At 46.0% G+C, this 27,695-nt stretch overlaps 1 protein-coding gene across 5 annotated transcripts in view; it reads left to right on the top strand.

The window, feature by feature from the left end:
• Ptprt (protein tyrosine phosphatase receptor type T) overlaps positions 1 to 27,695 on the top strand; it is a 1,232,244-nt gene that overhangs the window by 326,455 nt on the left and 878,094 nt on the right. The window contains exon 1 of one of the 5 annotated variants that reach the window (XM_045155758.1): positions 10,740 to 10,758. The exons of the other annotated variants lie outside the window; for them this stretch is intronic. The gene's annotated coding sequence lies outside the window, so the exon portion shown is untranslated. Of the gene's footprint in view, positions 1 to 10,739; positions 10,759 to 27,695 lie in introns of those variants that run through there. 5 annotated transcript variants of the gene reach the window in all.

Here is a 27,695-nt window from a genome sequence, read left to right as displayed (position 1 = left end):
GTAGGCACCTGACACAGTGTGTATCCATCAATACATGATAGCAAGGCTGTGTGTCAAAACAAAATAAAAAAAAAATAAAACTACCTAGAGGCGCACACCAAAGCCCTTTTTCTGTGTGTAGATGTCTGGGTCAGGAGCTGGGAAAACGTGGTAAGAAGGTTCATTTTTGCTTCTTCATGTTTAGGGAGTTTTCTGGGCTGGGTCAAAAACAAAGGTGGCAGACGTAGCTCAAGTGAGTGTGCTGCTCGAACCGTGGCTCTTCTGTAGTCGCATGGCTGAACCTTCCCGGAGGACTGGGACAGCTTAGCACTAGGGGCTTCACACTCGGTCCCTGCGACTTCTTGCTGTACCTTGAACTCCATCACACCACAGCCTCCTCAGCCTAGCATGACTTCTTCCACGACAGCGGGAGCTGTGAGGTTTGTTGTGGTCTGGCTTCAGAGTTCATGCCCACGACATTTAACTGGAAAGAAATCACTGAGGGAGGTCAGAGCAGATGTAAAGGGAGAGGAAGAAGAGTTCCACATCCTACCTAAGGAATGAAAGGCATGTCCATGAGAGAAAGAATTGATGGAACCTACCTCAGAGATGAGTTTCCCCTCTGAGCCATACAGGTTGCTCTTTTCAGCGGTGAGGTTGGGTTAAACCAGAGACACAGTCAGCATTGCAGGGCTATTGTTGGACAACAGGTTATTGTTGGGCAACTTACTAGGTGACATGAGCACATCATGGGTGTTCTTGTGACCGTGGGGCAGGTCTCTTCTAATCAGGCCTGGTTGTGGTTCGGGGCTATATTATTCTCAGCAATGGGTCCATGTGTCAGAGCCATGGAATTGTTCATAGATGACTGGTTGTGTTGCCTGATGTTCAAAGTTGAGTCAGATCTGGTGATAAAGCAGTCACTACCCTACCTTATCTGGGAAAGTTGGTTATATATGACACACTTCAAATTAACTTAAGCAAAGGGGAAGTTTATTGGAAGACTTAACACAAGCAGTTGGATTTTCAAGCATAGGTGAATCCCAGCACTTCTAGGTAATATTCAGTTCTGAGTCACTCTGTCATGTCTTTGCTCTGAACTTGGGTGAGCACTGCTATCTAGGGGAGAGAAAGAGCTTGAGCCAGAGCTGGAGAGAAAGGGAGCTGCTCTTTTTTTTAAATCTCTGCGTGTGCATGTGCTTGTAAGTATGCACGAGGGTGGGCACGCCTGCACCCTGGCATGCATGTGGAGGTCAAAGGACAACCTTGAACGTTCTAGCTTTCCACTTTGTTTGAGACAGGGTCTCTTCTTGTTCAAGGCTATCTATGCTAGCCCGTGGATTGCTGGTGATTCTCCTGTCTCCCCCTCCCATCTCCTATAGGAGCACTGGGTTTATAGGCACCTGAATTACTGTGCCTAGTTTTCACATAGATTCTTAGGGTTCCCAACTCAAGTCATCACGCTTGTGTGGCAAGAGCTTTATCTGCTAAGTCTCTTTCCAGCTCCCCATCTTTTAACAGAAGTATGAGTGAAACATTCCTTTTCCATGCACTCGTTCTTCCTGTATGCTCACAAATATTGTGATGTTATGTCTGGTCAACAGTAGGGAATCGCTGGGTGAGGTGGAGGGAGATTCCTGTTTGCTTAGTGTCTCTGCTGTCAGAGACTGTGGTGGGGGGTGTGTGTGGGTAGCATTGAACCATGAGATGCGTGGAGAATGCATGTAAGCATGTTTAAGTCTCCGTCTTAAAGGGGAAAAAAAACCACCTTCCCGTGGGTTTGCATTCATAGTAGAAATTCTTCTATTTTTCCGCTTTTGTGCTAGCTACTGGTGACTGCAGCTCGGGTTGAATGCAGGCAGTGTGGGCGCAGGGTTGGGGGAGTGTGGATAATTGGCCCCTGGATCATTGACGGTTGATTGTAATTAACCTAATTTTAGAAGTGAGGCTCAAGGCCCCATACCTGCAAGTCTCAAGCAATCCAGGGCTGAAACCTTTTCACTGCTGCTGTCTTTGACCTGACTCCCAACCAGAGGGCTGAGGGTCTCCTCCACCCCCTCCCCCCGGGGATATCTGATGTAGTCTGGGCCCAGGTTTTTACTCCCACAACTGGGTGGGTGGGAGGGGCCAGCTAGCATCTAATGGATGGAAAACAGGGATGCTACTGAACAGATGACAGTGTAGACGATGAACTGCATGGCTACAATGGATGCAGGAAACCAAGCTGACTCTTCCTCTGGAAGGCTCAGGGTACTCAGGAGCAGCGGAGGTTTTGTCAGAGGATGCACAGTTGTATTTATAGGTACATCTCAGGCTTGTATCTAAGGAGCAGATAACATTCTGACCCTCTGTCAGGCATGCGCCTCCCTTTGCTGGTGCCATGGTGAGGTCAGATCACAGTTTGTTGTACCTCAAGATGAAATACAGCACCATTTAAACTCTTGGTTGTACTTTGTTTTTGGTATTTCTGGGTTTGGCACTTGTACAAAAATACTAATGCTGTTTATTTCATGCTGGAAAGTGCTGGTCCTTCCAAAGTTTGTAGGGATAGACCCTGGTGTCCCAAATGGGTCCAGTGTAAACATAGTCCATGTGACTTTCTGTGGCCTTCCCCAGAAGGCTCATTGGCTGAGGGTAACCCAAGGGGCAAGATGACTCCTGCACGTGGAGAAAGTTTCTAGGTGAATAGGATTTCAACCCCTTCATCCCTTGGTGGGTCGATTGAGAGAAGACTGGCTGTCACCTGACTTCATAGAGCACAATAGGATGTGATGGATATTTTTGGAATGCCATAGAGGTGGTGGCCACACAGCATTGTAGATCTACTAAATGTTGTGTGAATGTTACCTCCAAAGGAAAAACTGTCCCCAGGCTAGAGCTACAGAGCCCCAGCCTAGACTGTACCATGCAAATAGGAGGCTGTTCTGGGGCAGGGGGCAGGAAGCATAGCTTCCTGGTGGGACAGGCCCTGCTCTCTTGGATACTGGAGGCAAGGAGTGTCCTCTAGGGCTGGTCTCTTTCCTGTTCCCCTGGGCATGGGAAATGCAGCTTTGCCTCTGCCAGCAGATTAGTCCAGGGAGAGATGGCCGACTTTGGTAGACATGTTTCCACCCTCTTTGGAAGGAGCTTCCTATGGGATGTATAGTAGAGCTGGGGCAAGCCAGGACTCTCCAGTGGTCATGGGGGTGTGGTGTGGCAAGTGGTCCTGACATCCAAGTGGGTTAGGCAAAGGCAGGAGTAAAAATAAAAAAAAAAAAAAATGGGGCTGGAGAGATGGCTTATCTGTTAAGGCACTTGCCTGCGAAGCCTAAGGACCCATGTTCTACTCTCCAGATCCATGTAAGCCAGATGCACAAAAGTGAGGCAAGCAGAAGGTCTCACATACCCACGAGGTAGCGCAAGCGTCTGGAGTTCAATTGCAGTGTTTGAGGGCCTGGTGTGCCAATTTTTTTCTCTCTCTCTAAAATAAAAATTTTTAAAAATGATCCTAATTCTACTCACCCTGGGTGTTTTATGGGGAGCACGTGGATGCTTGTTTAGACTCAGACCTATGATCAAACTGTCCATAAGCTATGGTTGGTGGTAATGAGCCACTCATTAGTTACGTGAACTTAAAAAGCTATTTAAACTTTCTGTGCTCCTGTTTCCTCATCTACAACTAGGTGATAATACTTATTCCATAGCAAGTTGTGAGGTTTGGAACAACATAAATAAACATATGTACATAGAGATTAATGTTGTTCCTTTCTCTATAAAAGTGCTGGTCCTCCCAAAGTTTGTAGGAATGGACTCTGGTGTCCCAAATGGTTCTGGTGTAAACAAGGTTCACATAACTTTCTGTGGCCTTATCCCAAGGGGCTCATTGGCTAGGGGTGACTGAAGGGACTATCTGATTTCCGCATATATTTTCATTTCATAACTGTTATAAGATACCTATAATCTATAGTCTTTAATATATAATCTTTAATAAATCTACAATATATAGTCTTTATTATATGAATAAATGTTCATGATGCATAAATACAAAATATGTTGACATTTAGTAGACAGATATTTAAAATATATTTGTATATGACTACTCCGTATCATATATGTCACATGTTACTTGCCATATATATGTATATGTATCTCATATGTGTATATATATATATATATATATATACAGCATCTTCTACAATACTTACTCAAAATTCCACTAGCAAATATTCATTTCATTGGTAAAATGATGGAATGGGTTAGTTTGTCTGTCCATCTGTGTCAATCCATCTATCCACCCATCCATCCAGTGAGTTTTACTGTGTTCAGTTAAGTTCCAGACTCAGAGATCAAACCATGACCAGCATGAACAACATTCTGTCCCTTCATGAAACTTACACACCAGTGGGGAGATCAGATAAGACATCAAAGGCACTTGTAATGGCATACGATGACCAAAACAAGCAAGTGCTTAAGGTAACAAGTAGCTGACCATGGGCTCTCTTTATGGTGACTGGGACAGCGGTAAATTGAAACCTGGCAGAAGATATAAGGTGCTGGCCATGTAACCAGTGGGACAGGATGAACTTTACTAGAGGAGGGCACAGTGGATACAAAGACCTGAGGTGAGCAGTTAGAAGGAGGACACCCTTGGCTTGTCATTTTAAGAGGTTTGTATCTCGTTCTGTTTCATGTGAAGGCAATGCAAGGCAGTGGTGTGATCAGGTTTTCGTTACAGGGAAGTCACTGTGGCTGTGAGCTTGGGGTGGCTTGGCGACCACAGGTGGATAAGAAACAACTGCTTGCATGGCTTTATCTCCATGATCACAATGGCATCAATACTTCCTTTGCTTGTCTGCTTGGGAAATCTCAGCAGCAACTATTTGGGCCTTTCCAGCTCCAGGATTCTATGCTGTGACATCTTCTCTAGGCGCCCACGTTTGTTTCTAGATGACTTCCTGGCTCAGTGCAGGGAGTGTGTGCACAAGAACATGGGTGTGGTGTTATTGGCGGGATTCCGCCCTGAGTTGACCCTAATGCAGGAGGTCCAACTCATGGCCAGACCTCCCTAGATCAATGGCGGTTTAGGTAATTAATGGGAGGGTCACGACTGATGTTATCTGGGTGGTGTGTGATGTAACCAATAACTTCAGACCCTTTGTGGGGTAGAAAGAATGCTAAGAATGCCGGGAGAGTGAGCAGGAGACTCATGAACTCTGTGTTTCCTCTCTGTTCTGCGGCGTGTGCATGCTTCCAGAACCCCAACGCCACTTAGTGGTGAAGGTGCCTTTAGCTGATATGGACAGATGGCCAAGGCTTGGCTTGGATGTTCCTAGTGCTAAGCTCCTGACATTGAGCCCATGGTTCTTTCTGTAGGATCTGTCCATCATCCCTGAGCCCATTCCAGTGATTGACTGTGGACCAGCTGGGGACATTCCACTAGTTACTGGACTTTGATTCCCCTGCCCTGGGAAGACATCTACGGGGTGTGTGAGATGTCATGGGATACAACCACAACTGTGATATTTTCCTAGTTTTAGTCTTGTTGGCAGCCAGACAGTTCATCTTTTGCTTAGATATTCTTGGGATGACAGTCTTGGAGGAGGGGGTGAAGCCCTTTCCCCTTCAAGCCGTCATCCAAATAAATGAATGATTGAAATGAATGCCATAGGAAGCCAGCCAAGAGCCCTTCTCATGAAGAGCAGAAGTGTTAAGTACTCGAGTCTGTGCATGCCAAGAACCTGCTGCAGTATTTAACATGAAATTAATGTGGGTCTTTCTTCATTTATTCAGGAAGTATTTATGGATCCTTAATCCCAATAGCTAATAATAATAGCAACTACTGAACACTTCTTAGATGCTGGGGAGTACATAAATATTCAAAGTGTACTAACTCTTGGGATTCTTTGCCAACCTGATGAGTTTGGCATCATCAATGTCCCTATTTTGGGGATTGAATAACAAAATCAGAGGAGTTGGCCACTTACTAAGGTCATTTAGGCCCAGTGGATGGATGTAGAATTTGAGCTTTTGGTATCCAAACTTAGAATCAGTGATCCTGCCCCCAGTAGATGCTCCCTGTGATGGCTAAACTTGATAGGGTTTAGAATCACCTAGGAGACACGGCTCTGTGGGTGTGCCTGTGAGGACATTTCTAGCGAGGTTTGACTGAGGTTAGAAGACCTATCTTGAACTTAGGTGGCTTCATCCTGTAGGCTGGGGTCCCAGATATGCAACAGAGAAAGTGAGCTGAGTGCTAGCATTTAGCTCTGTCTGCTTCCTGACCGTGGATGTGGTGTGACCAGCAGCCTTGTGCTCCCAATTGCCGTGTCTCCCCAACCAGGATGGATGGTGTCCCTTTCAAACTGTAAGACACAATAAACCCTTCCGTCTTTAAATTGCTTTTTTTCTTTTTGCCAAGCCTTCTGTTACAGTAAAGAGAAAAGTAGCTAATTCACCCCCTCCTCCACACACCGCCTCACACACACACCAGTGCTGAGTCCTGCGCTGAGGGGCAGGAATGAGAATATAGGGCTTTGGCTCTCCTTTCCCTCTGAGTATGGTGCCAGGAAACAGACTTCAGATTAACACCTAAGGTCTTGGGACAAATGATCTAAAGGCCACTGAGGAAAATTCCAGGAAGAGGATGTAGGGATTTCCAACCCATTCTTTTAGGTGGAGAAGGTTTTTTTTTTTTTTTTCCCCAGGGTGGAGGGTGTGCGGGGGTGGAGGTATTAAGCTAAGTTCATATCCCAGCTCGTACCATCACATCTGAAATGTAGCACTGGCTCGCCCGTGTTCTGCTCTGGATGGCGTGGTTGTGCTGTGTGGACAGATGACTGGTCTTTCTTCTTGAATGCTCAGCATACTACTCTCCTCCTGTCCTTCATGTCACTCAGCTGTTGTCATATCCATTATTATTTGCGAGATGCCTTTGACTGAGGCATCTATAAATGCTCTGGACTCAGGACTTAGTCAGCAGACTTTTCAAAATATTACTCCCTCCCTCCACTCCCAGGTAGCTGCATTTCTTATAAGCATCTCTCATGAACAAAGCACACTGTGGTTGTTCCCATGTCTGTTGTCGTTACATGGGATATTTTAACTTTGGCGTTATTTCCCAGATAGTGTTCCTATTCTTTTTTACAGTCCAGGAGCCCAGGAGCAAGTAGGGCCTATAAGAGCAGCCAGTGAAGCTCGAGTCTTACCTCTCTTTGCTGTTGTCTCATGTGAGAGAAGCTGGAGGGGACAGACATGAAGCATGGATGCTTGTTAGGAAGCCACAGTAGATGAACTGGGTTGGGAGTCATGGAAATGAAGGAAAAGGTGGTTGTTAATGGTCCTGTGGGTTGGAAAATTGGTTTATGCCCATGGTGTGTATGTGTTGAGATGAGACAAAGGAAGACAGTGGCTGGATTTCTGGATGAGCAGGTACCTGTTATACAAAAAGAGGGTCAAAGAGAGGTACGTTGACACTGGTTTAGTTACCATTTTGTTGCTGGGACAAAATGCCTAAAGAAAATCAGTTTAAGGGCAGGGTTCACTTCCCCTTATAGTTCCAGATGACAGCCCGTCATGGCAGAGAAACCCCGGGGTGGTCTCCTTCAGTCCAGTATGGAGGAAGCAAAACCAGAGCCATGGGTGCTGGCTGTTCAGCTGGCTTTCTCCTTCTTATGCAATGCAGGAACCCAGGCAACAAGCTGATCCCACCCACAGTAGGGATAGGTCTTCCCACCTCAACCAATCTAATTTCAAAAATCCCTCACAGACATAACCAGAGATTTGTTTCCATGGTGATTCTAAATCCTGTTGCTAGCAAAAGATTCACCACCATATTTACTGGGCCACTGGTATGAGCTAGACTCTAAGCAGAGTCCCTCCTGTGGTGGCACCTCTCTGCCTTAACAATGGCTTTACAGCCCTCTGTTCACCTCTTCTTGTACTTATGGGGAAGCTGGCGCTTTGGGAGGTTGGCTATGACCAGTGGAGTAGGCTTTGAAGCTCTTTGCTGTACTTTTACTGTGGTAAGATGGCAGCTCATTGAAGAATACTGGTGGAACATAACAACACTTATGTGGACCCTCCCAACAGAACTGCATGATAATTTCGATGGTGAGATGGATCCAATTTTCATTAAGAAGACAGAGGCACTGGGTGAAGGTTTTATTTTCTGACCATCCTCGTATCTCTCTGGACTCTTGCCTGGCAATATGGGGATCACATTTTGGTTCAATTGTGTTTGAGAGTCCTTCTTTCACTCAAGAGGCTGTGTGACTTTGTATCTTTCACATGCAACACACTGTGGATGCTCCAGTGTACTACTAGACTCCTGTCTCCCCTGAAGCTTCATCTTGGAGTTACAAATCCATCCTTTATTTGAAGACTCATTTCATTTTTTCATGTTGCTATTTTGGTCATTCTTTCCCCTCAGTTTAATTTTTTTAACTCGTTTATTTGCAAGGGGAGAGAGAGAGAGAGAGAGAGAGAGAGAGAGAGAGAGAGAGAGAGAGAGAGAGAGGGAGAGAGAGAGAGAGGGAGAGAGAGGGGGGGGAGAGCGAGCGCCTGTAGCCACTGCAAATGAACTCCAGATGCATGCACCACTCTGTGCATTTACATGGGTACTGGGGAATTGAACTCAGGTCATTGGGTTTTGCAGACAAATTATGTTAACCACTGATCCATCTTTCTAGCCCCACACTGCATCATCTTTTATATCTCTTCTTTGCCTTGGTTATGACTATGTGAATATATCCATTCCACAAGTGAGCTTGGGATCAAAGGTTGATGTCTGACAGGTTTATATCTCCTGTGGTATCCAGCATGAGGCCTTCAACCCAGAGTTTGTATGTGATAGCACACAGAATGTGCACTTTAAGGGGATGTGGCATAAGATTTAAATCTTGACTCCTTCAGTATGTAGATGGGTAATATCAATGACTTTGGATACCAGCATCCTGAGTGGTTAGGACCAATGCAGTTAAGACTCTCCTTGGGAAGATTATATGTTAAAGATTAAATTAGATACTTTCATGTTCAAAATCTGATACCATGTATGATATGCAGTACTTAGTAAATGCAGGTGTAGCCTTCTCCACGTCCTTAAGAGAGTGACAGGTAATGGTGTTGAGAGGAAAGATAATTTATTTTTCCTTCATCTACCTGTGCAACAAGTGCTGTCTCAGAGGATAAGGACATATTCAGTACAACTTATCATGTAGCTGGATGAAGGTGGAGTGAGTTATCCCTCCCCCTCACTGCCACTCTATGGTTTTATCACCACATTTCCCCCACTGAGTCCTTATTTCTACATGAAATGTGATTACTTATTGATGATGTCATTTATTCACGTATTTGTTGATTGCCTTTCTCTCTTGCAAAAATCAAAGCCCTTTGAAGTGCAAAACCCTGTTTGATTTCATTGCTGTGGCCCAGCTCCTAGCTGACAACCTGCTGCATGGTCAGTATCAAGTAAATATTGGATGAGTGAATGAGAAATGACTTGGCGGATTTTTATTCAATTTGATTAACCAAACATTACTTTTGCACTGACTGGCCAGGTTTCTGAGCAAGACCCTGGATTTAGAGATTCGCATGACAAACTTTGCATTCAAGAAGGGAGGGAGATGAAGAAAAAAAGGAGGAAGGGAATTTGACTCCCTTCGTTGGATAGAAAGACATGGCATCTCCATTTCCAACCTCCACCCCTAATTTCTCAGCCAGTGTTGGTAGATGCATGGGTGTGGTGGAGGGTGTCAGTGAGCCTCTTGTGGGATTAAAGTTTGATCGATTGAGTATCACGTTCTGTTTTGGAATTGGCTCCCCTCCCTCACCCAAGAATAGTTTGAAAGGAGGCCACCTTGTCTAGCAGAAGAAATTGACATCCCATTGAAACTGATGAACTATTTAAACAGGTATCATCAGAGGATGCTGAGCTTCAGTGTTTGGGGGAAACCCCTTGGATAAGAGGCTTGACCCATGCAAATGTGACAGAGCTGGTGACTCTGTCTCCCTTTTCTTCTGTGGATAATGGAGAAAGCAGGATGACAATGAAGGGGGCAAGTGAATTGATGAAAGCATCTCTGGAGATCAAGGACTAAATGGCTTCTTTATTGCTGCCTCCTCAAGGAACCTTCTGTTTCAACTGCTGGCAGTAAGTGCAGGTTAGACCTGTGAAGTTATTATAAATTCTGCTCATAAGCTTAAGAACTTTATTTTTTAATTGGTTCCTTTTCTTTTTTAAAAAAAGAAAACTACTAATGCAATAGGAAGAATAAAAATTTGTAATTTCTTAAGACACAGAAACTATTGAGAGAGAGAGAGGAGAGAGAACAAAGAGGCTATTGAAACACTATAGACTTTCGGTAAAAACCAAAAACATGTATAAGCCCCTGTCTTCTTTCATTGCACAATGGAGCCCTCTCTAATGAACCCTGGGGTAGGGGAGCCGGGGGAGGGAGCCGGGCTTGAAATCTCCAACACAACTCCTATTGAATGAGAAGTAGGTTGCAAAGAAGAAGGGAAGGGTTCTTAGTGGCAGGAAAATGCAGGGAGGCGGGGGCTTACTGTCCTGGCTGAACCCTTTCTTCCTCACTGCCCTTCTTGGATTCTTCTCTCTATGCTGCCAGCCATTGAAGGGCTAATCCAACCACATTACGGTGGGCCTCTAAAAAAAGCCAGTGCTTGCTTTTAACCGGCTTTCCCCAGTGGGCGTTCCGATGTAGTAGAAGGGACACAAAGGTTGTATAGATTGTGAGTGGAAAGGTCGCCAGCTTGATTGCAGTCAAAGAGATACCTAGAAGACGGGTAAGGCAAGCCAGAAACTTCTGAATGTTTTAGTAAATGTGTTTCCAGTGTCACGTAGATTTTGGGGGCTCTGACTCCATCAGTAGTGTGATGGGTTCAAAATTTCAGTCGACTGTTGGGAAGGGGAGTGGAACTATCGAAAGCGGGGCCTGGTTGGAGGAAGTGGGTCATTGGTTCTTTAAAGGGTACATCTTGTCCTTGGCCCCATCCGGCTGTGCTTCCTGTCCACCCTGAGGTGATGGTCTTAGCTCCACCACAGGCTCTCCACCACGATGCTTAGCTTCCTGTCAGGCTCAGAAACATGCAACCAAATGACTGTGGACTCCTCTGAAACTAGGAACCCCAACACATCTTCCCACCTCTCAAACTGTTTCTGTTGAGTCCTTGTCACAGACACAGGCTAATAAAAGCACTGGCTGTTCTAAAGTGTACGAAAATAATTGCGTGTGCCCGTGGGAAAGTGCATATCCGGGTGTGGACGGGAGGATGCCCTGCCTGGTTTTCTGGACTGAATTTTATGGTTCTGGGAGTTACAGATAACTCACTGAAATGCACATCCTATTCTGATTAATAGAGGCTCAGTTGACCCACTGAACCTTTTCCCTTAAATCTTTTTATCTCTGTCTGCATATCCACTTTACTGTTTTGGACCTACAGTTGTTTCTGCTCATTGGGTTTTCAGAACACTGGAAACATCTTCCCAGTACGCAGTTATTGTGATACCATGAAATTCTTAACACATTCCACATCAATATGAGAGTCATGGTTTTATCATGTTTGAAAAATTATGTTTAAGCACTAGTTACTACCTCAAGGTATTCTTGGAGTGGCAACCTCTCTGAGCTCCCACTCAGAGCTGCAGAGTACGAGTAAGGATGCAGAGAGAAGTCATGAATTTTAGCAATTTTTTTCCTGTTTTCTATCTCTGTTAGTAATTAGATTTTAGTAATGAGATTGTAGTTAGTCATTAATTTTTAGCCATTACAGAAGGTAAATGGAATAACATTCATGTAAACACTTTTGTTGAGGGTGTTTCATAACGTGCTTCAGATTTTAGCTGTTCTATTATTCTTAGCATCCAATGGAGATTTACAAAAATATTTCTGGACTCTCTGAGGCTTATAAGGGAGATAGAATCTCTCCCTTATAAGGATTCCAGAAGGTGAACTGAAGCCAGTAATGGGAAAGGATGGGATCAGTTTGGGCTGGTAGTAATAAGGGAGAAACTTTTAGCAAGTGGCTGTCATGATAGAGTGGCTGTCTCATGGGGTAGTGAGGCTCCCATCATTGGAGGTATGTAGTAAAAAAGCAATGCTACTTGTAGTAACTGTATACTAAAGAGAGTTCTAGGTTCAACCCGTACTTCTGAAAAGCTTGATGAAAAGAAGCAGAACACAGAAAAATGACTATAGCTGACTACCAAGAAACCTCAGAGCCATAGCTTTCCAGTTACAGAGACCCTGGCAGCCCCAGCACCTATGCATACGTGTGTGTTACACACAAGCAGTATATAATATGACTGTGAAAGTAAAATATGGCTAAAGGCACTTGCTTACAAAGCCTACCAGCCTAGGTTCAATCCTCTAGTACCTGTGTAAAGCCAGATGCACGAAGTAGAGCATGCATCTGGAATTTGTTTGCAGAAGCAAAAGACCCTAGCAGACCCATTCTCTCTCTCCTGCCACAAAAAATAGATAAAATTATTTTTTAATATGCCAGTGAAAAGCAATACAATATCACTTAGATGATGAGGTCAGAGAACACTGTGACTTCTGTCTTGTTCGCTTTCTTTCTTTGCAGGACTTTAAAAAGTATTGCATTTATATATCTCAAAGAAAGAGGGAGAGAAGATGAGGGAGGGAGGGAGGGAGAGAGAGAGAGAGAGAGATAGAGAGGGAGAGGGGAAGAATCGGCATACTCTAGCCACTGCAAGTGAACTCCAGACACATTAGCGACCTTGTGCTTCTGGCTTATGTGGGTACTAGTAAATAACACATGAGTTGTTAGGCTTCACAAGCAAGCACCTTACCTGCTAAGCCATCTCTCCAGTTTATGCAGAACTTTTCTTGCCAACTTGCTTACTTCCTCTGATGATGCTGTAACATACTCTTTAATGGCCCATAAGACAAGGGAGGCCTCTGAACAATAGCTTCGTTATCCTAGTCCGTGTGGACTGAATCTGGCCCACTACCACATAAGTGAGCAGACCCTTCCTTGGTGGGCCTTCCGTCCAGCCTGAGGGCCTGGGCCACATCTCAGTTGCAGCTGTAGGAGACATTGAAGCAGAGGATCTATCCAAGCTCTGCCTGGATTCCTGATTCCCAGAAAGTCTGAGAGAATAAGTATGTGTATTGTTTCAATTACTATATTTGGGATAATTCGTTACATCCCAGTAGGTAATTAATATACTTCTGTTTTTTTTTTTTTCTTATTACCCTTTGGAAATTGTTTGCTTTTAATAGAGGTTTTAATAGAGGGGTTGAATTGAGTTCTCCTTCCTCCTGTTTCTTCCTCTGTATATCTCTCATCTACACGTACATTCATTCAGTCTCCCCCTTTCCTCTCTGTCCCTCCCTGCCTTCCTCCTCCCACCCTGTTTTTCATTTCTGGCACTCCTGGCACAAATATTTGACAAAACTTCAGGCCCAGAAAACTGCCCAAGACCTGGTTAACAGTGCTATAATAAGGTGTGTAAATTCTTAGCACCTTCTGACACCACTCAAGGCCAAGCCATCAGGGCGATCTGTTCAATTATCCCATGGGGTGTCCCTGCCCAGAAAGCCAAATGGTATTTATAGGAAGCTGAAAGTTAGGCACTGGGGAAAAATGTGTTCCAGACTGTGGCATTTATTTTCAGATGGAATCATATTCTCTGAAAAATTGTGGAGGGTGTTGAGCTGATAGGGAATTCACCGTGATTGCATGGCTCACTGGGCTTGTATTGTGGCTGAGAAAAATCATCTTGTCATGTTGGGGAGACGACAGTCACATCTTCTCAGCCGGCTGGTGATAGATGTTTGAGGACAGGCTGAAGACGCAGATGCATTCTTCTTCAAACTTGAAATCACTGAGTTGCATTTTTAAAAGTAAATCAACAAAAAGAAGGGTGCCCTGACAGAAATATCTCCGAGGCTCATCCCATCGGCAGCGCGAAGCAGGTAGATGAAACAGAAAACTTTGAGATAAGTCTTTGGAAATTCAAAAAGGCATCTTGTCTGTCATTTGTAATGGCTAAAAATTTGGAGGAAAATATATTCTCCTATGGAAGGGTTTGGTGAAGACAAGTTTAATCAATCCATCAATTATCAGTCCACTGACAAATTCTCACTGTGTTTCTACTTTGTGCCTGCACCATGCTCAAGGCTAGAAAAAACTGCAGTCAAATGAAATCCTATCCTGGTTATTAAGGAGCCCATGGGAATAATGAGGTGGGAGGCAATGTGGTACCATAAAGGGCCAGGCTTAGTGTGAAGCCAGATGGAGAGCGATTGGTCCTTCCTGTGGGAAACGAGGATGGAACAGTGAGGGTTTCTCTTGGTTGGCACATAAACTAGGTTGGTATATAGCAGGGTTAAGCTCTAAGGGAGCAGAGGGGATTCTGGGATGCACATTTGGCTTGTGCAAAGGCCGCACTGATGAGTCTGCCTAGCCGAGCTTTGTCTTTACAAAGGTCATCAAAAGCCAGGCGTGATGGTGTACACCTTTTAATCCTAGCACTCAGGAGGCAGAGGTAGGAAGAATGTCATGAGAGGCCATTCTGAAAATAGATAGTTAATTCCAAGTCAGCCTGGGCTAGAATGAGACCCTACCACAAAAGACCAAAAAAAAAAAAAAAAGTCACCTAGACTGATGTGCGCTAGGCAAGAAACAGAATGGGCCAGAGGGATAGATGAGGCTGGTTCAAGAAGTCTTGAGAACCAAGGAAAAGCTTAGATTCCATTTTCAAGGATACAGGGAGCCAAGGACAGGCCCAAACAAGTGCATATGGGAAGATTTTGGCGTCCAGAAAGATCATCCTTTTGTCCCTAGTGGAAGAGAGGTTGGAAGAAGTGATAAGTTGGGCAAATAGACCCCTGTGGGCAGAGGTACTACAGTCCTTTACCTCTGAGTCCTCCCGTGGGCTCTTTCTTTCCTGTGTGCTTTGGTTTCAGGACAGCTCTTTGCAGGCAGCGGGTGGCCCTCGTGGGGAGTCAGTGCACCTGGAGGCAGTTGGGGCAGAACTAACTGAGGCGTCCCGGGCAGATGCCTGGTTTTCATGGTGCTTCTTCAAGCCACAGTGAGGTCTCAGCCAGAGCATGGGTGGCCTTGTGCAGGACTTTTCCGAGCGGAAACTGGAGGCAATGCTGGGAGCGCTGGGACGATGGGGCAAGTGTGACATCCTAGCCAGGGTTGGAGATGGAAGGTTTTCTTCCTTTCTGAGCATCTGTCACCCCTTCTTCGCTTCTCAGCAAAGACCTTTCAGAACCAGCTCACTTTAACTCCCAAGCCCCTTTGTCTGGGCACAGTTGAGTCACTTTCTCCTCTTCATCTGGGACATGTGCGACCTTCTCCGGCAGCCACTGTGGAAGCTTGCCCCTGACCGAACGTACGTGTTTCCTTGGAGCTGTTCCCCATCCAGTGCCTTCAGGAAGTTCCTCACTTCTGAGACGATGGACCAATAAGATGCATGCCCCAAACCAGGTCTGCATGTGGCGTCTATAGGAGTGGCCTCTGGCAGAAATTTCTCATCTGTGTGTGAAAACCGAGATGACAAGTCAGAGAAAATGGAGGCGGGACACATGTTTAGTACTCTGTGGCTAATGTGAAGGCCGCTGGTCCTGACCTTTACTCTGTCATTTCAAGGCCTCAACACCCTGGTACCAGCAGATTGCCTGGCACCCCTCTCCCTGCTGCTAAACATCTGCGAGTTGCCTGTGTGCATGCCCAGTTTCCAGTTAGGAGGAAAATGTATCAGTCCTCGTTGAGCCCCACACGCTGCGGCTTCTCATCAACCTGCCAACAGTGTCCCTCTCCCCCTTTCTGGCTCCGGAAGCCTGTGCTGCGAGAAAGGTCTCCCTCATTCTGAGCAGAATGCAGAATGATCTTCTTCCACGTTCACTCCGCACAAGTCCTGATTCTCATCTGACCCCTTGTGGTTGTCCTTCATCTTCTAGGAAGCTGGTGATGTCTGCCTTTCAGTGTCAGCTGGTCTCACTCCATTAGGACTGCCATCACGAGACCCCCAGGCTGGGCGGCTCAGCCAGACATTTGTTTTGTCAGACTCCCAAGTCTCACTCTTCTGACTGATTTGGTTCCTGGCGAGAGATCTCTTCCTGCCTTGCAGTCAGCTGCTTTGCTGCTGGGACTTTCCATGGTCTTTCTTAAGAAGGGGTCATTTTCTTCTCTTTATCTTCCTTCTTCTTCTTGTATCAATCCTATCATATCAGGAATCCACACTTATTTTATTTTTATTATTTTAGAGAGAACGAGAGAGAGAGAGAGAGAGAGGGAGGGAGAGAGAATTGGCGTGCCAAGGCCTCAGCCTCTGAAATCGAAATCTAGGTGTTGGTGCCACCTTGTGGGCATGTGCAACCTTATGTTTGACTCATGTTTGTGCATCTGGCTTACGTGGGGTCTGGAGAGTCAAATATGGGTTCGGAGGCTTCACAGGCAAGTGCCTTAATCACTAAGCCATCTCTCCATTCCAGTAAACCACAGTTATGACTTCACTTGACAACCTTAGTCACCTCCTAAGAGCCTTATCTCTGAATATAGTCTGATTTCTGGTTAAGGCTTCAACCTATACATACATGGTGGATGAACACACACCAGCGCATAACACTGCTCTTGTCCAGGTCTGACGCCTGGCCTCTGTTCCTAGTCTGGGACTTGTTACCCTTAGCAATTGAATTCGCGCTGAGGGAATATGCTACAAGGTGAATGAAAGGTAATGATCGAGGAGGTGGGGCTGAGGGAAGGCACTTGGCTCATTCATTCATAAGAATGGGTACTTTTTATAAAGCTCCTGTATTTTAGATACCAAGTGCAACCATTATCCTAAGCTTATTTATTTGGAAGCTATATTATACTAGTTTCTAGAGGTAATTTTCTCCCTTTCGATCAAGCCTTGTTCCCCAATAAGAGAAAGCAGCTCTCAGGAATTGGGCATGATGGTAGAAGATGGAGGTGTGAGGTTAGAGAGGGGCCTTACTTTAGCACAGCCTTGTGGTGGGAGCTCGCAGCAGAATGTCATTGAATGAATGATGTGGAGCAAGTATCCAGGGACCTGTGGCTTTCCCTGTTTACCCATAGGCTAACTCTCGTCAGATGGCAAACCTCTGTCTCTTTGAAGGAAACTTCTGAAAGTGAGAAAAGAATTAGGTTGAAGAGCTCTTCAATGGATATCTGAACTGGTAGGGGTGTGGCTCCTTGGCTGATTGGGAGGGGCATCTAGCAGGAGGATGGGATGGTTTTCCATTGTACTGATGTTGCAGTCTGGTGTCAAGGGTACTGGGAGTTCTGAAAAGAAAGCCCATCTTACTTACCATCACCAGTCTCTCAATCTGGTTCCTATCCCTTTCCTTGATTTATTTGTAACAAGTACATGAATATAGTCCTTAAACTTGTCAACCAAGGATGGCTTCATGGAAATGGGGGTACCAAGTGTGCTAAAGGCAGGAAGGAGCCTAGAGGCAGGCTTCTCAGTTCGGGGGACCATTTCTCAGCCAGGTCAGGCACTACCTGAGGATATAGAGCTTCCATTCATGACCTGAACCATTCCCATACTCATAATCCAATCATGAAGGAGACATTTCAAGTACTTACTAAATGGTTTGCCAACACATTGTCATGGCAACGGCTAATGTGAGTGGTTGGTCCATTCAGGAACTGGCTCTTGAAGGCTTTCTCTAACATATGCCTACCGAACCTGAGGACCCTTGTATTCCAACAAATGTCAAGTCAAATATTACTTTTTAGATTTGATTTAAGAGGAAAAATCTGCCCATCATTTTGGCTCTGAGGACTGTCAGAATAAGGACAGTTTTCTCCAATGTAGGCTCTGAGTCCTGTCAAGTCTGAATACCACCTCTCCCTTCCTCCTTTCCCTGTCTTCCTGCATTAGACATCTTTCCTCATCTATGTTGAAATATCTATGTTGAAATAATCACTCACAATGAGAAAAGAGTTAGTTGACTAATACGTTTTATTTTTATTTTTAAAATAATACTGGTGATTGAATCCATACTAGGCAAATGATCTCCAGCTTTTTTTCTACTTTTTGTTTCTGAGGTAAGCCCAACAGACTTGCCTTTTTTGATGAGGGAGAGGGAGAATTGGTGTGCCAGGGCCTCCAGCCACTGCAATCAAACTCCAGACATGTGTGCCATGTTGTGCACATGTGCACCTTGTGCATCTGGCTCATGTGGGGTCCGGTGAGTGGAGCATGGATCCTTACTTAGGCTTCACAGGCAAGCGCCTTAACCTCTAAGCCATCTCTCCAGTCCCTTTTTTTACTTTTAATTTTTTTAAATGCAGTCTAGCACTTAGTGTTTTTTTTTTAAATATTTTATTTTTATTTATTTATTTAATAGAAGGAGAGAGAGAGTGAGAGAGCGAGAGTGAGCAAGCATGGGTGCATTGGGGCTTCCAGCCACTGCAAATGAACTCCCGCTGCATGCACCACTTTTGGCATCTGGCTTACGAGGGTCCTGGGGAATTGAACCGAGGTCCTTTGGCTTTGCAGGCAAGCACCTTAACCACTAAGCAATCTCTCCAGCCCCTTTCTTTTAATTTTGAGGCTCCCACTAAGTTGCTAATCCAATCAGGTTTGAATTTGTGATCCTCTTACCTCAGCCTCCAGAGTTGCAAAAATTTATAGGCCTGTAGTAAGAGGCCTGGCTGGCTCACAGTTTTGAAGGTCGCTGACCATGACTGATAGGCCTCATTGCTTTGGGCCTACAATGATGTAGCACATCGTGGGAAGAGTGTGCAGTGGAAAAACAGTGCCTAAAGGAGCAAAAAGAGAGCCGAGAGGGAGGTCACAGTCCCACAGTCCCTGTCAAATGCACACTGCCATTGCTCTATGGACCTCCCAGATTTCTCCCATCTTTTAAATTTTCTTCCATTCTCTAATAGCAACATGTTGAGAGCTAAACCTTTAACACAGACTTCTGGGGGACACTCAACATCTAAAGTGAAGCTCCTATTTTATTATTATTACTATTATTATTTTTATTTGAGATACTTTCAAACATAGGTGTAATGTACTTTGATCTCATTTCCCACAATCCCCCTCTCTTACCTCTCTCACACTGTAACCCTTCTCTCCATTTAATCCCCATCCTACATCCATGCCCTTTCATTTTGTTTTTTTGACCCACTGAGGTAAGTTAGGATTGTTGGCATAAACATGGATGGGAGGTTATTTCCTGGAGAATGGGTCGCTTGCCAGTGACTACCCCACTAAAGAACTTGACCCTCCTCTCCCAGTAACTGTCCTTTACCGTTAGCTACTCTGGGATGTGTTGGGTCTTATGACTCCTCCTGTCTGTAATATAATATTGACAGGCTCAGTCTTGTGCAGGAAACCACAGTGGCTGTGAGTTCATGAGTAGAATGGCCACGCTGTATTCAGAAGACAGCATTTTGCAGCTCTATTCCCTATCCTCCTGCTTTTACATTCTTTTCACCCCTCTCCTTTGGGGTTCCTTGAGCCTTGGAGGAGGGGTCTAAAAGTTTTGTTTAGAAATGTGCACCCAATAGTCCCTTATTCTCTGTACCCTTGCCAGCTAGGCATCTCTGCATTGACCTCTGCCTACTGCAGAAAAACTGTGATCGAGGCTGCAAGCAGTACTAATCTGTGGGAATTAAGATATTTAGAAGGCAGTCTGGCATGCTGTGCATGTAACATGACTAAGTTATAGGTTCTCCTGCAGGCCTAGTATCCTAGCCATAGGCTTTTTGTCAGATTTACGATACCAGGCACAAATTCTCTCCTATGGAGCAGGCCTAACATCAGAAAGTGGTTGCTTACTCCCACAACGTGCATGCCACTACTGCACCAGTGGGCACATCTTGCCTGGCAGGGAGATTTTGATGTCTTCAGCAATGGGGACCTTTACCCTCTAGTTTCAACAATGGGGACCTTTACCTTCTAGTTTCAGTGGGCAACCAAGAGCAATGACAACAGCTTACAATGTTTAAGGGGTCTCCGTGGCCTCCTTGTCCCACAACTCATAGCTCATCCCTGACATTGGAATTTTCAGCTATGAAATTTGCAGGCAAATGGATGGAACTGGAAAAGATCATACTGGGTGAGGTGACCCAAGCTCTCATGTGTGGAGCTTGGCCTTGAATTTCAAGATTGGTGGATATAAGTCAGAGTGAGTGTCTCCAGAGACCAGGAAGCTAGAATAGGGGCTGAGAGAGGTTTTATGGGGGTGGGAGGGACAGTAGAACACATGTGATAGGGGAATATTGGTGGGAGGGAATTGTTGAAGCAGGGAAAGGGGTAGGGAAATGACAGAGAGAAGGATGTGGTGGGAGGATAACCCAAAACTTGGGGCATATGAATCAAACATGGAAACCTACTATTTATATTAAAATTTTAACTTTTTTTACAAAAGTGATTGCATGGAAGTCCACTATATGGATGGATAAAGCTGCTTCCGGAAGCCATAGGCTGTTAATTTTTATTATCTTTAAATGTTTTTAAGAAATGTAAGTTTACATGTAGTGTTTATTTTTAGTGGAAAAATAATGACAACAATTGAAAAGGCACACAGGCAAAAACACCCATCCTGAAGAACATTGGTGGGTGATGAATGTGCTTGTTTTTTTTTTTCTTGTTTACATTTATGTATCTGTATCTTTTAACCACAATTGGAATAATTATGCTTGTGATAGATTATTTAATATTCCGCTTTATTACTTAACATTTGGTCATAAATGTGCAGTTCTAAATTATTGATAATAGCATGAACTCCAACTGTACGAGTATATCACAACTGCTCAACCTGCCTCCTATCGTTGAACTTTTGAATTTCTTTGCATTTTCATAAATAACGTAATACTAAATAGCCTTACATGGAAGCCATAAAATATCTTCTTAGGAGAGAGGTTTTTTATTTTTATTTTTCCTGCCAACCATTCAGGGTGCTAAAGCTCTGACACACATACTCAGACTTCCTCCTGGGAATCCTGCAGCAGCAGTGCCGTAGCCATCTTGCCAAATGGATGGATGGCACCCAAAAGAGAGCCGGGGCCTGGAATGTTCCCTTGACTGTTTTGTTATTCTAGTATTTATGGCTTGTGGCAAGGCTGTCCAGGCAAAGTCCCCGTGGGGAAAGGTGCCGGGTATGAGGGCGACAGAAGCGTAAGACTGGCAAGTCAGTCATCTGGGGACGGGATGCTTTGTTTTCTGTGTTAGGCAGAGGGCAGACTTCTGTGTGGGGTGGCGGCGTCGGACCTGGAGTGGTTTCAGGAATGGAAGATGTGTCTCACGTGGAGAAAAGAAGGTAGGCGGGACAGAGGCCACATGCCTTCTCTTAGCTGGCTGAAGGCTCTGACACCTGCTTCTTTTCCCTGCTGTCCCCTCCTTCATCCCTTGCATAGCTATACCAGTACCCTCTGCATTAGCCATCCAGAACAACACAGCAGGGTCCCCACACGGCTTCCGCTATCATCCCTTCCATGACATCACTCTCATAGACATATGCCAGATGCACATATTGTATGGCACGGGGACAGGTGTGCCCCAGAGAGTCTGTTCTCTGCTTGATGCATCTTGGCCTGTTCAGTCCACCCTATAGCCCACAGCTGCAGGTGCAGGACTCCCCCGGCAGCTGCAGCCGTCCACATCCTGTTGGGGCTCTGTCCTCCTGTCCCCTCCCTCTTCCCTGCACTGGGCATCTCTGAAGGCTGCCTTGCTGGGAGCAGCTGTTGATTCCGATTTTCATCAGGATTTTGATAATTAAAATTCGAGGCTCTTCAGACATTTGCGTTCCATTACATTGAAGGAGCAGCTGTTTAGGTTTGGGATAGGGAACCAGAGCCTGGCGCTGAGCGCCTGGGGTTAGATTCATCAAGTCTGTTGGTGTGTTCCCTTTGCAGTGGATTTGAGGAAGCAGACTCCACCCTGTGTGCCCTGCCCCAGTTCCTATGTGCCAGGCACTGGGCTTTCCTGTGCTGCTTAGTAGCTGCTCATAAGCAATGTGGAGGCTAACTGTGTGGGTCAGATGCTGGCTGTGCACATCATTGGTTGTGTGACCTTGAGCAAAGTACTTAATCTCTCTGCAGAATGATGAGACCCAACACAGAGAGGCCTGAGCCCAGCACATGTGCCTGGTTCATGTTTGTCTTTATCTCTAGAACTTTTTTTAATGCCCTTCACAGCTGATCATACCTGACTTAGAACAGACAGAAGGGATCAAGTCTCACATTAACACACACACCCACAGTGGGAGCTATGCTGGGAATATAGTCAGCGTGCCATTGCAAACATGACTTCATTACCCACCGGGATTGGCTCCTTCTCTCTTCTCTCCCTTCATGATCCTGTTACTGGCCTTTGCACACAGGTCTTGCTTTTTGTTCTCTTTAACTTACAAGGCAGTGGCTTCAACTTTGGGAGTCACCCAAACCCAACCTTGTTCCGTTCCTAGGGCAGGTGGGAAACCTTGGAAGGATGGGCTTTGTTGATGCTTTGTTGGACACTCAGCTATTCCTGTCCTTTCTCAGTGCAGCCATCCAAAGCTATGCCAGCATCAGCCTTAAAATCTGCACGTCATTTCCCAGTTTTAGCTTCTAGGACTGCTGAGATCTTCAAACACACACACACACACACACACACACACACACACACACACACACACACAACCACCACCATCATCAGCAGCAGCAGCAGCAGCAGGGGATCAGACTCCCCACAATAACTGCAGTCTGCGGGGCGGTCTGAATCTGCAGTAGAAAGAACTCGGGCCTCGGTGCTGCATCCGTGGGAACAGGCAGTGTTTGTAGCAGCTGCCATTGCACCCCGTGAGCACCCTGTAAGCCTGGTTGCCATCCTGCTGGGGCTTGCCATACATTATTTAACTCCATTCCTACATCAGTCCTACAGGTAGATATGATTCACTCACCACTGCACATAGAGGAATGAGAGCTATAAAGAGTCAGAAACAGGTCCTAAGATACACAGGGCATGGAATTGTACCCCAGTTGCACACACCCTAGAGCACATGTGGGACTGGCATGCCCCCTAAGTTCTGTCTTCAGGGATGTCACCCTCTGGGAGGTGTAGTCTTCCGGCCCAAAATTCTTGGGGAGGTGCTTCCAGCAGAGCACTTCTTTCCTCCCTGAGGAAATATGTCATCCTCCATCCCTTGTTAGATGCTGTTTGTGCCTCGAAGCATCAGGTGCACTGGAGTTAATTGCAGTAAGAGTGGCTTTGACAAAATATTTGTTTTTGCTACCTGAACCTGCTCATTACTGGAGAGGAGCCAAGTGTGGGGTGCAGGCTGACATAATTCACTCCTGGGTTTGTGAGTAGGAGAAGGTCAATGCTAAGAGTCCAGGAAGGAGGAAAGAAGACGCAAGGATGGAGCTGGGGAGGATGTTGGTGGGCGGTTCATAAACTTTCAGGTGGAGCGTAAGCAGAGCATCCATGGGCATCACATCACTCAGGAAACTATTTCCCCTTCTTTTTTATTTAAGAGAGAGAGGCCAAGAAGGAGAGAATACTGGTGCATCAGGGCCTCAGCCACCACAGTTGAGCTGTAGATGCTTGCGCCACCTAGTGGGCATGTGTGACCTTGTGCTTGCCTCACCTTAGTGTGCCTGGCTTACGTGGGATCTGCAGAGTTGAATATGGGCCCTTAGGCTTTGCAGGCAAATGCCTTAACCGCTAAGCCATCTATTCTGACCTATTTCCCCTTCTTTCTAGCCCTCTGCATGCAAGGAAAACTTCTCAGTGTTGGGGTGTCTGTGATGCCCTATCCTAACACTAATAATCACTTTTACCCCAGAGGAAGCGGGTCTTATGAAAGAAACCCTAGGCAAACAACGCTCCCACAGATGATAATGACTTTTTCCTTGCTTTTGAAAGTTTTACTTGATTTTAGCTTTATGCTCTGTGTGGTGTTTTGAATGTGGAATGTCCCGCCATAGCTTCATGTGTTTGTGAGGAAGCCTCATACTCACTCTCCAGCCGGTGGAGCCTTTGGGAGGTGGGGCCTTGAAGGAGGTTTATTACTCGGGGGGGGGGGGGCGGGGGGGAGTTCAGGCCTTGGGACTTTATAGTCCAGACCCCTTCCCAGTGTTAGCAAACTCACTCTTGCTGCTCCCTCCCAGCTGCTGTGACATGATGCGATGCTCAGTTGTCGGTTTGTACCATGCTTTCCCTACCATGATGAAACCTCACCTGAAATCTATGAGCCAAGCCAGGTGTGGTAGTGCACGCCTTTAGTCCCAGCACTCGGGAGGCAGAGGTAGGAGGATTGGTGGGAGTTTAAGGCCACCCTGAGACTCCATAGTGAATTCCAGGTCATCCTGGACTACAGTGAGACCCTACTTGGAAAAAACAAAAACAAAAACAAAAACAAAAAACCACTGTGAGCCAAAATAAATTCTTTCCTCCCATAAGCTGCTTCTGGTTAGCTATTTGTTCCCAGCAACAGTAAGGTAGCTGCTACAATCTGTGTTTGCCAAGTGAGCATGGTTTCCATGTGGAGTAGCAATACGGAGATTAAAAGTGAACTTTTTAACATTATCAACCGAATATTGGTATAGGTGGTGCTGGCATTTCTGAAAGCTTGTGTGAGGCCTGAGAGAGTTTAGGAAGCACGCCAGTGCTGTTGCCCCAATGGATGTTGCTGATCTGGAGACACTTGGGGGCGGGGGGGAAGGGGCGTCAGTTTTTGTCATCTGTAGCACTATAGTTTTTTGGAAGGTGCTTCTCGGTTCTGCGAGACATGCCATATAACCACGGCAATTCTCACACTGTGGACAGTATGCAGGGTCGCTCATTAGATCTGCCTTGGAGGACCACTCCTGAACAGCCAACTCAGAGTTCCTGGAGTCCAGCCCAGGAATTTGTAGTGAATAGGTCCATAGGGGATTTATATGACCCATAAAGTTTGAAGAGCCTCCCTCTCCCCAAGGAAATTCGAGAATGCAGGTTTGTGAATCTGCTCCACTCATGTTCATGTCTCCACTCAGCACTGTCAGCGCCCCCAGCCTTCTGAACCCCATTCCTTTTTCTGTGCAGTAAGGTTAACAGCAGTTGTTCTGAGGTCTGCTATGAGGCTAGGGCCATTTCCCAGCTGTGATATTCCAGGTGCATTTGAGCCATTTTGTGTAAACTCGGCTTTCTTCACCTTGAAAATGTCATCCGGCGATTTCAGTCACATTTAAACCATCGTGGTGAAGAGATTGAATGCTCGCGTGGGTTTGAGGCAGTTTGAACTCCCTTTCATCGTGTTGCTCCAAGAGGAGGACTTTCAGACATCAAGCTGTTTTTGTCCCCAGGGATCTCAGGGGTGGCCTTGGATGCTGGCAAGCACGGAACAGCCTGCTCACCAGACCGTGGCTGTTTGCACTGCCAGAATGGAAGGCTGCTCTACGCTCAAGTGCTGTGTGGCCTTCTCCTGATAGCTATGTGCATTTTAAAACCTAGAGATTGCCCAGGACTTTGTAGCACAGACTGTAACTGGGGGAAAAAAAGGAAGTATTAAAAGCCAGGTGTAGGGGCTGAGGATATGGCTTAACAGTTAAAGGCAAACACTTGTTTGCAAGCCTGCTGACCTGAGTTCAGCCGCCCCCCCACCCCAGCACCTCAGCAAGATGAATGTAAAGTGGTGCACACATATGTCAAAGCCCTGAACCAGGGGCAATGGAAAGCAGACCCAGATGAATTAAAAAAAAAGCACACACACACACACACACACACAGGCTGGAGAGATGGATCAGCAGTTAAGGCGCTTGCCTTCAAAGCCTTAGGGCCCATGTTTGACTCCCCAGGTCCCACATAAGCCGCACAAGGTGACATAAGAACACAAGGTGGCAAATGCACCTGGAGTTCGATTACAGCGGCTGGAGGTCCTGATATGTCAATTTTCTCTTCCTCTCTCTCTCCCTCCCAATCTCTCTCTTGAAAACAAGGCCAGTCTGTTGGGCTAGCCTAAAAATAAATAGCTAAATAAAATAGCTAAACAAGGAAGAAAACACACACACAATAGCAGTGGAAAAACCACAAGAGCAGCTGTCTCAAGAGAGGCTGGGAGGGGAGGACAAACACCCAAGCTTGTGCTCTGACCTCCACCCGTGTGCCGTGGCAGATCCATACACTCACACCTATGTACTTACATGCAGAGATTTAAAAATAATAATAATAATAACGACGGTGGTAGGTATAGACACGGTCAAGGAGAAATCTTCTGTGAATCCATAGCATACATTCCAAATGACCTGCCCAGCTTGAAACAGATGGGGAATTGATGATGTCAGACACCGTGTACCCAAAGGCTCCCTGGACTTGCACATAGCGCATGTGGGGGGCCTGGAATCCATGCCAGGAATGCCATCTCTTTCAAGTCTTACGGAGTGACCTTGTTAAGGCATCCGGCTCTAGTTTTCTCAAAGGCGAAATAGCTATGATAATGAGCTTGCCTCTTGGGGCTATTATGCGGATGACTGGGAAGATGCAGGTGAAAAGTGTGTTGTCACCTAGGTGGTGGTATGTGGGGTTTTGTGTACCCATCTGTCACCTGGCAAGTTATGCGCAAGCATTTTCCGCTGCTTGGAAGCTTTCAATCAGTATTAATCCCTGAGGTCTTGCACAGCCAGGAGCTTTTATGTCATTTGACTTAGAGATTGCGAATTCGTGGACCAGGAGCCCAGCTCAAGGCACAGACGTGTATTCTTCGGAGTACGCAGTGTTCTTTAAACATTATTATGGGATGCCTGTAGACAGGAGCTGTACTTTATAGCTTGTGGAACATCCTCCCTCCAGTGTATTTCCCAGTCTGTGGCTTTGCTCATTCTTACTACCCATGAATACCAAAGCCCCGGGAGGTGAGCCCTCCTATTCCTGATTTCCAGGTAGGATCCTCAGGTGGCGTGGAAGGACACATTGCAGGTGTGACTGGCTTTCTTGAAAACGTGATTTACCATCCACATAGTGATGGGGCAGCAAGGAGAATTGAAGGGCCACCTCAAATCTACTTGGAGTTTCCTTGTTTACAAAAGTTGGAATGTCTTTCTATAAAATAGCTGATGTTGGGGACTAAAGGAATGAATGACAGCCTAGCTTGAGGTGAGAATGGGAAGGCCTCCATGGGGAAGACTTCATGCTTGAACTTACCAAGGGTGAGGCTACCAGAGGGTAAGGGTGGTTTAGTGTTGGCATCAAGGGTGCCATTCTGTGTATCATAACCATGTTCTTATGAGAAACAGAGCTCCACAGTGTGTAACTGACGGGATTCAAGGGAGCGACTCCCCGCAGTGCAGTGCAGCAGGGGTAAGGGAGCCCGTGAGGGACACTGCGACTCCGGGGAGAGGCGCAGAGGAATGGTGCCGAGGAGGCCAGGCACTGTCGCCTGGATATGCCAGTTAGGTAGCTGGTTATACCAGTGTGAGTCTAGAGGAGGGTTCTAGACTAAAGGAGTGAAACCAGTGTATGGATTCTGCTAGAGTCATGGGTTTGGATGAGATCCTCAGGGTAAGTGTTGAGAGAAGAGAGGAAATTCATGGTCCCAGCCCTGAGCATGCCAGGGTAGGGATCAGGAAGAGTGGGAGAGCTCAGAGGGGAGTTGGGGGGTGGGGCTAGAAGAGTGAGATGAGAGCAGCAAAAGCAAAGGGGAACTGAGTCTGGAGTTCCAGGGAGGGAGGAGGGAGCCACCAGCTCTGCCAACAGGAGGGCTGCATGATGAAGACTGGAGGTTGGCCTCTGCATTTCACCCCGG

Source organism: Jaculus jaculus, chromosome 8, assembly GCF_020740685.1.
Source record: "Jaculus jaculus isolate mJacJac1 chromosome 8, mJacJac1.mat.Y.cur, whole genome shotgun sequence".
Classification (NCBI taxonomy): Eukaryota; Metazoa; Chordata; class Mammalia; order Rodentia; family Dipodidae; genus Jaculus; species Jaculus jaculus.
The sequence above is the reverse complement of the archived record's forward strand: the minus strand, read 5'-3'. Positions and strand labels throughout refer to the sequence as shown.